This window comes from Apteryx mantelli, chromosome Z (genome assembly GCF_036417845.1).
Source record: "Apteryx mantelli isolate bAptMan1 chromosome Z, bAptMan1.hap1, whole genome shotgun sequence".
In the NCBI taxonomy this organism is placed as follows: Eukaryota; Metazoa; Chordata; class Aves; order Apterygiformes; family Apterygidae; genus Apteryx; species Apteryx mantelli.
In genome coordinates, this window is record NC_090020.1 from 1,996,447 (window position 1) to 2,010,493 (window position 14,047).

The following is a 14,047-nucleotide window of genomic DNA, read 5'->3' on the forward strand; positions in this document are numbered from 1 at the left end:
TTTGGTTTTGAACCAGTAGGTAGACAATTGTTTCCCTGAAACATAAAAATCTGCTATGATGGGTCTGGCTGGCAGCCATTTATGCTGCCCACCTGAGGGTATCCACTGACTTTAGCATCTCTGCCAGCATCCGGGTTGTTTCCCTTCCTGGTAACATCCTTTTTGTCAACCTTAACCACACTCCCAACTGAAAGGACAAGAGGACCGAGCTGTGTCTGGCTTCCAGGCTGCCTACACCCTCCACTAAGGTTCTCTGGGTCACAGAGATGCTTGGGCTTTTCAGCTACATCTGTGTGCTGTATTGAGGACCAGAGAGATCATAGGTGACGTGGTGCCTACAGGAGTGCCAAAAGTGCTGGGGTGTCTGTCAGCAATGCCAACAGAAAATAGTCAAGTCAGAATCACTGTGGATGTGGGAAGAAAGGATGGGACAGCCACTATGGAGGACTGAAGCAACAGTGTTACATCTCAGCAGGACAGCATGCTATAACCCTGATGTTGTGAAAGTATGACACTGCCATAAATGGGAGCCTACTTTTTGGGTAGAGAACTTTGGCCAGGCTCAGCGCAAGATTGTTCATCCTGAAGCTAGTTTTAGGCAATGTGTGTTGCATTATAACCAGTCCCAAGACATTTCCAGGGCTGGTCCAGCTGGGACAGAAGAAGGGGCAAGGAATGTCACCTCATTTACTGTGCATGCAGGGGGATTCCCTGGGCCTCCTTCTTGGTGACTTTGCCAGAGGGGTAAAGAGATAGAGGGACGAGCCTGTGCTCAGTACATGAAATGCTCCTCGGCTTATGCAGAGCTGAACTGGTTGCAGTGTGGCATGTGTTCTCCTGTCTGCCAGAGAAAGCAACCTTAGGTCCTCCTGACCAGGAAAGCAGGTTTGACACGCACACTATGACCAGAATAACAGGTTTGATTTATTGTTCTGCTCCAGCTATGGTTAGCAAGTGCAGAGCTGCTTTGTCTCCTTTCAGCACCATTCACATCATTTGTGTACCTTGCTACCTCCTTTTTCTGCTTCTTGACCCTCCTTTTCACAATCCTTTTACTTCCCTTTCTCTGTCCCAGTCACCTCCCAAATAAACAATTGGCCTCTAGTTATTTTTTTCCCATTGGTATCAGTTTTTCTACACCCATACCCAATTTGGTATTTCTGTCCTCGCCTGCTCCAGTCCTTTTGCTATTCTGTGTTGTTTTGATAAAGATTTGTCCGGATTTCCCCAAGTTCCTTTATCTTGCTCAGAGCAAGGCTTGGGAAAAAAAAATCATTTTTGCTTTTAAAATATAAACCAAACCTGGATGGATCAGCCATCTTGGAATGTGGAGTGGGGCTCCATGCTTCTCAGGCAAGATGGGCCTGAGATCTGCTAATCTATTTCTGCTAACAGGGGCCAGGGAAACTCCCCATTCAGAATGAAACTAGAAGTAAATCAATGAGACTTCCTGGAAGCCAGCAGAATGAGGCTGGTTTACACCAATTGCAAGTCTGAACAGCTCAGTTACATTTTCCTCACATATGTTCTGTAAAGCTCTTGGGAGGGCATTCGATTGCTTTTTGTAACCAGGAGGGCTGCCCCTTCATTTGCACTGGACCTTGGAAGTGAATGTGCTGCAAAAAGTCCGGGAAAATCCCAGGATGAAGTAGGCTGGTTTGGGAAGGCTTTCCTTGGCTACCCTTTGCAAAGCCAGGGAGGGTCCCTGAGGCAGCACAGAAAGCAGGAGAGCTTCCCCTCCCCCAAATGTTACAATTAGCCCCATTAATCACTGGTACAATGAAGCCACTTGCTTTGTTATTGTCTTTGCCTCAGGTCATGAGCAGCTTAACGGGGTGAAATCGGTCTTCATGAATTATCTGCCTGTTTCTGTGCATTGCCTGATCCCAAGGAGTGCAGGCAGAAAAGAGCAGGCTGTGGAATCCAGATGTCTTGCGGGGGTGGTGGAGAGAGCCATGACGCACTGCCTGATTGCTTGTCCCTCTCTGGGCATCGCCAGCACCACTTCCTCCTGGGTAAGTAATTACCATCTCTGACAGTATTCCTGGCATTTGTGGAGTGATTCTGAAAGCACTGCCGGCTGCTTGCCATGGGCAGGAAATGCAGAAATTGGCTGGCTCAAGCCTTTATGGTGCAGATGGAGCTCAAAAGTGAGGGCTGTGGGCTGTGTACATAGTGCTCTTGGTAGTCTGGTCTCTGGTCTGAGCCAGTTCCTGCACAATTCATGTGCAGATTTCATCAGCATTCATTATCCTGCCTCAAACTCATCCACAGCCAAGCTTCCTGAAATCTCAGACTCCCTGAGGTGGCAGACTGGTGGCTGGCAATGGGCCTCTCCAGAACTAAGATCCCAGGATAGCTGGTTCTCTCAGTTCTTTCTACCTACTGAACACCACTGGCCTCCTGCAGTCTCCCTGAACTTGTTTGGGATGGGGGTTGCCCTTGTACAAGATCTTTCACGATGGGATTTTGTGTTGGGCTGAAGACTCCTGTGTTTTAAATGAAGCAGCGCATACAAGTCAGTTATAAACTGAAGCTTTAACAAACTCTGCAGATCAGCAGTGGAGCCAGGGACAAGTGCATGATTCAGGAAGGCTAACAGAACCAGATGCATGCTGACACATAGTCATATGAATTCATTACTGCAATTACAGAACAGGAGATAACAATTAAGCCCCAATGTAAATGCATTACCTGAAACAAAGGAACTGAAGGAGAGTTCAGTGAGGCCTACAAAGCAACTTTTCCTCACAGTCTGGGCCTGGTGATAAAGCTCTCTCTCCAATGACCGAGTACACTCAGACAAGTTTGCTCTTCAGGACTGTTTCCTCCTGCACAACCCACATGGTAGTACCATTTAGACTGGAAACACAATGGGGTTTGAAGCAGAGGATGTGATTACAAGGTCAGAGCTGCAGAGTTTGAGGTTGTTGTGCACTAACGTGCTTTGAAGGGTTGTGAAGTTGTTGTGTGTAAAGTTGTGCTTTATCTGTATATCTGCCTGCCCTACCCCAACTGTTACCAGAAAATGTGCCACCTTTCTGTGCCGCTTGCCTTGATTCTCCACTTCAGCTCTCTCCCAGGCTTGCTCCGCATGCCTCTTCCAAGTCCATGAATAGCACCAAAGCCTGCTACAGCTCTGTCCATCCTTGTCCAGTGTATCACTGAGCAGTATGTGCCCAAATGATATGAAATTCACCACATCTGCTGACATGATGCTCAGGAAAGGAATCTCAAAGAAAGTAGAGCATTTTAGAGGTGAAACATGCCTTATATTTTATAGTAAGAACATTAATAAAGAGAAAACAACAGTTAGATGGTATCACATCATGGTCCCATTGTGGTTGTTTGGCATTTCCTTTCTAAACCAAGCCTACAAAAATGCTTAGCAATTTGCTTTCCATAACCCTCTCCAACAAAAGATTTTTTTGGCTTAAACAGCTTTCAATTTTAATGCAAAATATCTATCCAGCAAGAAATTGCTTCAACTTTCCCTGTTCTAAGAAATGTGCAATTTCCCCCAAATTCTCCTCTGCAGTCAAAAGATGCAGAAATGGCTTCTTCCAGACCACTGTGGACATCTGCAGGCCCTGTTCTCTGTCAGGGTAACCCAGTTGTTTTCTAAGAAGCTTTTGATTGTTGTTCTGAGGCTCCTGGATAAAGAGAAGCTGAATTCATGTTCTCTGATGAGCATGTACAGACATTGCAATAGATTTTGCTGCTCAGCTGATGCACTGACCAAGGGGAGAGAGCTGTGGACTGAGCCTCCTGAAGAGCTGAGTTGGCCTGACTATAGATAAAAGTTGTGCTTTGTTGTGTCTAGTGCACTAGAGCCCATCCTTCGCTGGCTTTTCCCTGACATCTTGTATGACTTCAAACAAAAGGATACTTGAGGGCACAGCTGGGGTCAAGCAGTAGGAGGAGGAAGGCTGATATCAGGGGGTGCACACAGCCAGTGCACTGCTGACAGCTCTGTAATACTGAGGCTGGGGGCCAGTGTAAAGCAGTAATAAAACCAGACAATCAGCACAGGATGGTCAGGAAAGGACAGCACTTTTTTTGGAGCAGATACTGGAAAAGGAAAATTAAGCCTATTTGCAGGATGCATTACAGCTGAGAAAGCTTGGGAAAGAAAAACTCTTTTCTGTATTGAACCCTTTACACACACCTCTGAGGACACCTCTGAGATGCAGGGGAAGGCAGCTAGGTTAAGCCCACTAGCCATTTTGGTTTTGGATTCAGACGACACTCTAGGGGGAAGGCTGCTGTAGTCTGTGGGGCTCTGGAAGAACAAGATGGTATTCCTTACTGTGTCACAGCTCTCCTAAGAGCATCACCCTGTGCCACAGGACAGCAAGCAGCTGCCTTCTAGGGACAATCCCAACAGGACATGTAGTTCACCCCAGCTCCTGCCTTCATCAGCCTTGCCCACTGCCCACTTCCTCCCTGGCATCTATAAGGCTGGCACACGCAAAAACATGCAGGGCTTGAGCAGACGACTGTGAGACTGCAGTGCTGCTCCCTCATGAATACACGTGTGTGCTAGAGCTGCAATAAAGATGGGGTGGAGGTGGACAACAAGTAATGATACATTCGCACTTCCAGCATAAGCCTCTGCCACCCACCACCCCGATATTACTTGTCCTTCTCAGGATCATCATTACTCACAGACCTCACTGGCCACAGATTCTCCAAATACTATTGTTTGCAACACAGTGACAGCCATTGTATGGTTGCTTTGGACCCAATATGGACGGCTATTTTCAGTCTGCTCTCTCCTTTCTACCTTCTACTGGAAGGCTGAGGACAGAGGTTTCTGTAAGTCCAGTAATGACTCTCCTCCATGACAGCTACACTAAACTGGAAGAGCTCCTGTTCCTTGGAGTCTTGTCAGTGTGATATTTGCATAAAAGGCCCTCTGACTTCACACCTGGATCAGGCAGCTGCTTGGCCTGCATTGCTGCAGTCTTAGACCCTAGCAGAAAAGACAGCAGCCTTCCACCCCAAAGGAGATGTGACTCAGAACAGCACAGCTCACTTTCTCGGAGCCATCTCTGCTCTCTTGACCATGAGAAACAGAGCACTACCATGAGCAACTTGGCAAGAGCAAAAGAGAAGTAAACTGCTATTCACACCACCACAGAAACTGTATCTGTGGGGATCCTCTGAGATCCCTGACTCCCAGTTCAGACTCTGTATCTTTACTTTCAGCACTGGCATAAAAGGGCGCAACTGCTGCCAGTATCCCTAGGAGGACTGGTCCATGCTCCAGTGGTCCCTCCATACTTGTCCTTTGGGTCATGGGATCCAAAACATCAGCTACGGTGCTACTGGGTAACCACAAAGCATGATATCAGCTTCTATCTCCTCTCTGAAAAAATGAAGTTATCTTGTAATTTTGTATCAAATTAGGCACAGAAAATGTTTTCAGAAAGCTTTTGCAGCCCTCACTAGTATAAAACTCCATAACGTAGCTGAGATTGGAAGGAAAATAGATCTGTTTAGCATGTATTTCTCTTCAACAATAGTAGACTCATAGCCCTGAGCAATCAGAAACACAAATGTAGCAAAGCATGAGGTAATTGAGTCCCTCTGGTGAAGGAAACAGGTTTGTCCTCCATCACAACAATGAGAGCATCCTGGCAACCTCACCTCAGAAGTGAGGATGCATTAGTGGTACCTGCCAGGTTTATAAACTTTCTTCTAGGGATCTTAGTGCCAGGCTAGCCCACCACTGAGCTGATTCACTCCTCAGGGATGGGCACAGCTCCCAGCACATATTGCCTGATGCATCTGCTGGAGGAGTTTCACGGTCACCTCCTTCCCTGCCTCTGCACCACCCGCAGCCCAGAAAACGGGGATGAATTACAGATAACGACTAATTGCCCTGGTGTGAACACTCTTCGGGCTCCGTGCTCCTGAGACAGCAGGGGGCAACACGGGACACCCCGGCCCGCCCTCAGCTGCTCCGGCCCGGCCACAGCCGCACTTAGCACAGGCCCCGCCCAGCCAGGGCTCTGCCCCACTGAGGGCAGTGGCTTCGCAGCTCCTCCTGCGCAAGCCCCGTCGCCTCGAGCCCCCGCCCACCTGAGGTCACGTGGAGACAGTTTGGCAGTAAGTTCCTCCTCGGGAACCGTACTAGGAAGGGAAGGGCGGAAGTGGGGCGGAGGAGCCGGAAGTGGCTGCAAGTGGCTGCGGGCGGCGCTGAGGAGCTGTGGTGACGCGGGGAGGAGGGTAACGGCCGCCGGCATGTTCCGCATCGAGGGACTGGGGCCCAAGGTGGACCCGGAGGAGCTGAAGCGGAAGATGCGCCGGGACGTGCTCACCTCCGTCCGCAACTTCCTCATCTACGTCGCGCTGCTGCGGATCAGTGAGTGCGCGCGGTAGCCGATGCGCTAGGCCCGGCGGCCCCGTGGTGCCTGGCGGGGCGGGCAGCGGCGCTGCCGCCGGGCTGGGCCGGGCTCTGCGGGGGCCGCTGGCGGGCAGGCAGCCTTCCAACAGTAAAGAGGCTTGCACTGTACTCCCTAGGACTGGGACCTCGTGCCGCCAGCACTTCCAGAGCTAGCAAGAGCTCGTGGAGTCTGAAAAGCAGTGCCTGAGCAAACATCAACGCTCTATATTCTACTGTGTCGTGAAAAAATAGGGCTATGTGGCTATTTGTTTTGTAGGTAGTGCAGGTTTAGTATGTTGCATCAGAGACTTGCAATTCTTCTTTCAGGATACCCTTCTGTCTAGCAAACAAAGTCATGCTTGTTTTTTGTTATTGCCTCCCTGCCCCGGAAACATACCTGAGCTTCCATTGAATTTGGCTGCCTCACGTGTTAAAGCAATGATGCCAGAAGGGAAAGGGGCATGTGGGAGGCAAGTGGTAGTAACTTATCTGGAGTCTGAATATTTTACATATCATGTAGATGTGCTGCAGTTTCATTGGTGACTCACTAAAGTCTGAACTAGTCTGTGCTTTTTTGCTTTCTCTTTTCAGCTCCATTCATCTTGAAGAAGCTGGACAGTATATGAACACTCAAGAGTTGCAGAGAAGATTCAATATATGAAAACATGGACTCTCACTGCTTTTCCCTCTTCATTAATTAATCATGGTGCCAAAGGCAGGTGCCCCATACTAAATGGATCTAAAATTTTTCATTTAAGCAGGTCTGACTTGAGAATGGTAGCCTAGCTGGGAGAATGGGAAAGATGCCTGTCTTCCCTGCAGGTGACTTCTGGTCACATAATACTTCCTAGTATCAGCAAGCAGTGATTTATGATGGTACATTTCTTGTACTGTTAAGAAAAAGTCCATCTCTATTTTGTATAAAGTGTTAAGTGCAAGCAAGTTATTTTGTTATGCAGCTACCTCTAAGCTGCTGCATGCTATTGCTGTCAATCTTTCTGAACCTGGCTGAGTGGGGAAAAATAGGACTTGTTAATCAATCCAATTCACAAGCATTTTGATCTGAAATAAATGGAAGAGCAATCTTAAATAAATGGAAGAGCACTTCTGTCATTCAAAGAACAGCTCTGGTAGTGATTTATTTTTAGTAATTATCAGTTAAAGTAGAGGTCTTTTGGGATCTTATTTCCCTGGCTCCTTTCTTAAGCTCTGTCTCTCCTTCACCTTTAAAATCAACCTGTGTATAGAAAAAGTGAAGAAGAGTGAGAAGGACTGTGCTTATCAGGTTGTGAAGTATGTAATAACTCACAGCTGTGAGACATATAGTCAAGTCTAAGAGAAATGAAAGGGGGAAGGATAGCTCAGCTTCATCTGGCAGGCCTGTGCCAATTTCCTACTCAATGAGAAACTTGGAGATACTGAATTCATGCAAAGTAAAGCATGAATGAGGCTCTCTTACTTGAGTAAACTGTGAGCTATTAACTGAGTTTAAGTCATAGCAGACTTTTCATAGTGGCCAGAGGCAACAACAGGTACTATGTGCAGTGTTCTGCCATATTGTGAATCCAGTTCTTTTTACCATGCCAAATTGCTATATTCTAGTAAGCGGGAGGAAATGTTGCTTTAATAACTCGTAGGCTGCCTGTAATGTTCTTAGCTTGTCCTGTTAAGCTGATTTTGAAATGGCAGCTATTTTTCTAGAGAAACAGCTTGCTCTATGAAGAAGATTGTGATTGTTCTCTCTGGTATTAGGTAAGCATAGTGCTCACTGTAGTGTGCTTTGGTTTGAGAAGAGCCTGAACTTAAGTTGCCACAGCAGGAGCTGAATTGTCAGCCATTTTGAGGATGTTTGCCTAAGTCTGAAAAGATACATTTAGGATTTGAGTTGATGTCCTTGGATCAACAGCACACCAGATCCACGGAGAGCTTTAGATGTTTTTGAAATCTGTACTTAATTCCTTTAAATCGCTCTCCTGGTCTCAGGGGAGTGCCTGTAGAGTCACCTCTAGCAAAGGCACTGCTTGCTCCTATGTTTTGGAATCTTGCTGATATGAAGGAAGAGCCTGAATCTGTACCTTTTCTTGTTTCCTTGGTTGAGCAGTGCACCTGGATGGTGCATAGTGGAGTATTTGTTCTGCTTGCCCAAATCCTGCTGCCTCAGTCTTCTATGAAAAGGGAGGAGGAAGGATTGCTGAGTTAGTTAAGAGAGAAGGGACAGACTTCTGGTTGGAATCAGGAGGGGTTTAAGCATAATGAAGATTTGACCCTTGGAGCCTTCTCCTGCTCCCATTTTGGCCTAAGCTTGAGTTATCCTGCAGAGAGCAGTTCTTAAAGCATGTGTAAGTCTGAGGCTGGGAGAGGGGCAGATTCAGGAAAGGCAGGGACAGTCTGGCCTCTTAGTTGCCTCTTAGCTTCAGGTCTGAGGTTGTGTAAAGAGGGGCCTTGGGGTCCCCATCCCCAAGGCAAGCAGCAGTTCCTGAATGTTCACGAACAGTTCATGAAAGGCAGGCTTGGTAACTTGGTATTCATTTGGTAGCAGAACCAAGCAATTTGGCAGTTTCTTGCCAGAGCTGACACGTGGGCCCAGAGCTCTGGATGTCCATTGCAGTCAGAGGAAACAACCCAATGCTGTTTAATTTTCTGGATTTTATTGGGAAATGAAAGCAAGGATATTGCTGAACTCATTTACTTGTATAGCTTTGTAAGGCACAATTCAATGAGCTATTGGATAATATTATCCAGTTCACAAATGAATGCAGCAGGTAACTGCACTGGAATGACAAGGTCGATTGTGGAAGTACTGGGAGACTTCAGAGAGCTTGGTTGTGCCAGTGCCAGCCAGAATTCTCGGGCATCCTATATTCTTCCCAACTGTGGAGAATGGGACACAGCTATCCCATTTGATCTTAGGCCTTTGGGCAGGGTCAGAGGTAGACCAGAGTCCTCAGGAAGTACAGTGTTGTGAAGGTTTCTAGTTAAGTCAGTTCTACTTCACTAGTCCCTCCTTAAATCCATGTATATGGTACCCATTTTTATCCACTTGCAAGAATCTTTCCAGGCTTAACACAGCTGATCCATGAGCAGTTCTGTGTACCTCTGATTCTAGAAAAACCTACTTCATCAAGAGTGGGTTGGAACTGGCTGTTAGGGAGCCATTAAAAGCAGTGTTCTTGGCAAGTTGCTCTTAGGCAGATGAGAGATGAAGCTGCCATCTCATTAAAATGAGAAAAGAAATGATTTGATATTTTTCCTGTGACTTTGTGGTTTTCTGCAATCTCTGATAGGCCAGGCAATTGCCTTATTCAACCCCATGCTGGGAGGAGTGAGATGTGGGGTTGGAGGGTGGGTCTCAGCAGACTGCAGTTTGCAGAAGACTTCCATTTTTGTCTCTTCCCCTCTATGGCCTATTCTGGTAAAGTATAAGATGTGCTGCTTTGGTGTGGTGTGGTTTCAGTTCCTGGAGAAACAGCTGCTTATCTTCCAAGCAGAAGCAGAGTACCTGTTTCAAGCATAGTGTCTGGATGGCAAGACCTAAGCAAGTAGCAGCAGGAGAGTGTTCTGGTGAAGCTCAGAGCACCAAGCTGGATGATAGAGCTCAAGGTTCAGGCTGTCCTGTAGGAAGTTTTTCTCAGAGTGACTTTATGACTGCAGCAGGTGGAAAATGTTTTTCCCTCACAGTGTAGGCTATTACTAACTTCATTTTCTTTGTGCTCTGCCTCAGTGACCTTGATCATCCACCTGTGATGCAGTTCCTACTGTGGGGGACATGTACATTAAACTTAACTGTTAGGTCTGTGTGGAAAATCTCTGTACTGAGTCCTCATCTATTTGACTGCAGTTACAATGATGCTGTCCATACAGGCAAGTTGCAGCTTATGTCTTTAGTTAAAGGACATAAGACTGAAAACAAAAAACAGGTTCTCAAGTTCAAAGCATATCAACATGTTGTATCTATGCACTCATGCTCCTCAAAGCAGCTATTTCAGTGTAAACATTTTCTAAAATAATCTGTGCTTCATCTCATCATAATACTTTTGGACTTAATAACACAGAAGTTGCTTGTGGTTTGTCAGCACTAACCAAGCTTCAAGTTGCAAGGTTCTTCCCAGTTTTAAGTTTGGGTCTTCTACTTGTCTTACATGGAATCTGTTTTACTAAGGTGGAAGGTCTTGTTCCTAGTGTGGGATCTTTCTCTAATTCCTTTCCAAAACCCTCTTTCATGTTGTCCTGCTGGGCAGCTCAGTGACTTCTCCATCACCATGCTAGGATGCTCAACGATGTTAGAAGTCAAACAAAAGGGAGAAGTGTGAGCCTTGCTAAAACTTTAGGGGAAAGGGCATGCAGTATCTTGAGAAAAAAGTTTAGTACTCATGAAAGTACTGAAGATGGCAGCCCCCTGAGCTGGGGTAAATTCCCAGAGTGTCACATCCCACCTCCCAAAAGGCAGGGGGGAGAGTGACTCAGATTCACAAATCCCCTTCGGTGTGGACTAAGGCGAGATAGCACTCGAGGTCCTTACATAAGCATCAACTTTAATGGAACAAATATCCTGCAAACATTGGCCCTCTCACAATTATATCTAAACTGAGGTAGGCTTTGCGTTACTTAATAACTTTAAGAGAAGAAGAGAGAAAGACAGAAAGAAATAGAGAGGGAGATCCCGGATCCAGCATCAGACCTGCCAATAGGGGTGTTTGGTGTAAACCACCCACCCTGGGCTTGTGCATGCCACTATTACACCAGTTCCTGGGCTTCCAGAACCTTCCCTTACCCTGGTTCCAGGAGTGGTTGAGACACCAGTCAGTCAAGAGAATTGACACCAGGCCCCTCCCCATGACTTTCTGGGGCTTTCTCCTGTCTCAGGAACCTTCTTTTGGGGCGTTATTCAGGCTCACAGCACAGCCATTTGGGTCTTGTCCCTTACACAATGCTACCAGGAGAAGCAGAGCAGCATATGGTACTGCTGCTACTGCTGTTTAAAACCAGTGGCTTCTGCAGCACAGACTATCTGAAGTCCTGGGGTGAGTGTTTGCATGTTCCAAGGTGTTTTAGGACGGGAAGTGGTGTTACTCTCTTGCCCCAACTTCCTGGCTATGTGATCATGCTTTTACATAGAGCATTAGTCAAGGGGAACAGCTTCTGTGGGGCCTGCTCTGGTTGACACATCTGGAAGTCTAGCATATATGGGTCACATCACTTTGTTGTGTTCAAAAAGTTGCTATGTCATGCTTATCTATTGCCTGTCCATACAGTGCTCCCCAGTGTACAGCATACTCAGGACCTTGCAATCCAAGGGCAGGTTCTGACCTCAGAGAGAGACTTACCAGAGGGCAGGGGAAGGAGGTAGGATATCCACAGCTTCCTGACAGCAGGGAATTCATTAGATAGTGAAGGATGCAGTGGGGCACCCCTGAGCTCTCTCCCTGTTCTGTGCATGAGACTGAAGAAATGTCTGCAAGCACTGATGCCAAGAAGACTTTCTCAATAGACTGCTAGGCTGTTAGCCAGCAGTGCTCAACCTAGCAGAACTTCCAGCAACTTTCTGCCTTTTGCACAAGGCAGACTATCAACCAAAGGAGTGGACTGACAGTTTTCTGGTAACTTCTGTACTAGCCATAAGCCAGGCTGGTGAGAATAGGAGGTCACTGGCTGTCTTGTACTCCAGAAGGAGGTAAAGCCCAAAGCTCTTGAGTCTTTAGGCTGTGCCAGTTTTGGTTAGACAACAGTAAACTAGCAAAAGTTTCACCACAATAAATCCAAGTCTGAATAAGGTTCTAGCATACAATTAAACTATGCTTGGCTGGTGCTCAGGTAAAATGCCTTTCATAATGCATCAGGTGATGTATCTGTATAATCTGTAAAGGCAGATGGAGACATGCTATTCCCAGAGCTGGCATCACTTTTGAGGAATCCCTGGCACATCCTGTCCCCCTGTTTGGTGTTTTCTATGCTAGAAGAGAAGGGTCTGAGGGACCTAATAACCTCCTCATAGGTCCTGGAAGGCTGCTATCAAGAAGGCAGAATCAGGGTTCTCACGGTGGTGGATTGCAGGAGAATAAGAAACAACAGGCATAATTTGGAATGAGAGATTTTGACTGGATATAAGGAAACAATTCTTCCATGAGAACAGTCAAACATTGGAAGAGGGTGCTCAGAGAGGTTGTGCAGTCTTTATCCTTGGAGGTTTTTAAGACCAGGCTGGATAAAAACCTGAGCTACTTGGTCTGACCCCATAGCTGACCCTGCTTTGAGTGAGAGGTTTGACTACAGACCTCCCCGGTGGTCTCTTCTTTCCTGAATTATCCTATCCTATGAAAATAAAGAACAGTTTCTCCATGTCCATTGCACAGAATTGTTACCTGACCAACATGATGAAAAGCTGTGATTTCCTTCGTGTGGACAGCTATACGCTAAGCAATTGTGAAGGAGAGCAAGCTATCGCCTCAACTGTGGAGTTGAGCCCAGTGACTTGTTTCATCAGAGTGCCTACCAAAGAGACTTGAGACTGGAAATTAAGAGGAGATGGAAAAAGTATTACTTTCTGCTTCCCCTGTACTAGTGACTGCAGGTAGTCACTGCAGGGAGTCAGAGTAAACATGACTCTCAGAGAGATTAATGGTCTCTACACTTGGTGAGGGGAGACACAAGTGCTCAACTGGAGAACAGCCAGCCACAGACAAGCAGCAGAGCACACAGAAACATCTAGTAGTATGGCAAACACACTAGAAAAATAATTAGAAAACTGTGAAGTACTTGTCACCAAGAGTTAGCACAGAAGAGTATTTAGTATGTAGCTGATTTCATGTGAAAACACTGGACTGAAAAGTGTATAAAAGCACATCTGCAAAACTGTTGTGATGTATAAGCACTGAAAAGCACTATAGCTTTGGATCTATGTTAAAAAACAACATAACCTTCAAGTTCACAGCCTTGTCATCATGCTAATGAAGGCTGACATGGATGTGCTAGTATGCGATATGAATTGCTTTCAGTGAAAACCAAATGCTGTTGAAAAGCAGGAGTAATAAATCACTGTAAGGTGCACTCAGTACAATATACAGTGGTAATGTACAGTTATTTCCTAATGTGAAACAGATGACTTCATCTTCCAGCCGATTAAGAGTTCTCATACCTTTCCTCTCCTACATTAAAGGCCTTTTAGTAACTACTGTTTTTCTCCTACAGAGGTAACCACATCATCAACTTATTTTCTCATTCAGCTGAATAGACTAAGCCCTAGGTCTTGCTGTATAGCATTTTCTCCCTTTACCTAGTTGAAATCCTCACCAAGGATGTCCACTCTCACCCCTAAGTCCCTCCAGTGTCACCAGAGAAACTCCAATTTTTATCTATGACCTTGTAATAAAATGCAGGTAGAAAAGTATAAGCATGGTGTGAAGACCTCAAGTTGAAAAGACAGGCCCCAAAACCCTTTCCAAAGGACTACAGGTGTTCATTGCTGAAAGTGGTTGTTACTCTTACCCATGCTGAGAAGGTGTTGCTGCTGCTCTTATTTATATATATTTATATATGTTTCTTTTGCTGTTTGGGTAAGCTATCACTGCTATTAGGAAAGGGTGTATAGTGCTAAGCATTCATAAGTGGGTAATTCATGCATATGCATATGTATATTTGAATTAACTATCTGTGGATTGA